Here is a 1,137-nt window from a genome sequence, read left to right on the forward strand (position 1 = left end):
GTGAGACACCTGTCTGTCTGTCTGTCTGTGTGAACCTCCAGTTAGAGACGTTGGTCGTGGTGTTGGTGACTCGGGGTCGCTGTGCTCCGTCTGATTGGCTGAAACTGTTTAGTGTTTATAGTATAATCAGCTGATTTCTGTCTGAGACAGGATCAGGACACAGAGAGGAAACAGTCTCTGTCCTGTTGTCCTCCTGTCAGTGAGTGGGGTTAGAGCGCCCTCTGGTGGTCAGACTGAACGGAGCACCAAAAGCACCTTAAAATGGATTATATGAACTTTCTCAGTCTTACACAAACTACACGTTGTATTTATGTTCTTTTATAAATACAAAAATAAGGCAATAAAAGATAAAGATCAGATAAAAACACATTTCTTCATCTGAATGAAATGAAACTTTGGTTTGTATGTTAGTTTGATACAGATCTGTAGCACAGACCTCCATAGTGGACAGTATAAAACCTATTGACACTGTGTGATGGATGTATCATCATCTATATAATCTATATCTATATAAAATATATATGTGTGAGAAACTCTTCATTTCCAAGTTTGATCAATAATCATTCCTGCTGCTGACACTGAACGTCAGTGTCCAACCCCCTGGAGGTTTTATCCAGAGATAAAGTTTACAATAAAGTTTATTTAAACAGGACACATATATACATATATATATATATATACAGCCTTTAACTGTTAATACTTCTTTTAATCAAACCAACAATAACAGCCTTCAGTGCTCCTCTCTCCTCTCTGTAATCCTGGAGAATATTCCACTGAGTGTGAGAGGAAGTATTGATTTACATTAAAGATGAACTGCTTTCATTCAGCGGGAGCTTGTGATCGATACAGTCATGTGATACAAGACGAACGTGTTATTTCTGGTGTGTTTGTGTGTGTGTGAGAGAGTGTGGTGTGTGTGTGTGTGTTCAGTGAGTGACTCTCTCTTTTTCTCTCTCTATAAAAGCTGCCAGGAAATCTGTCAGGTATCGTCTTAACAGTCGGTGTTACTAGTTACCATGGTGACGTCACCTTCATTATATTCATTGTTTCCTGTGCCCCCCCACCCACCCTCACCCCCACCTACGACCCCCCCATACTCCCCCTGTGTGTGTGTGTGTGTGTGTGTGTGAACCCATC

The sequence above is a fragment of the Morone saxatilis genome, unplaced genomic scaffold, assembly GCF_004916995.1.
Source record: "Morone saxatilis isolate NCDOM2014 unplaced genomic scaffold, NCSU_SB_2.0 Contig4, whole genome shotgun sequence".
NCBI lineage: Eukaryota > Metazoa > Chordata > Actinopteri > Moronidae > Morone > Morone saxatilis.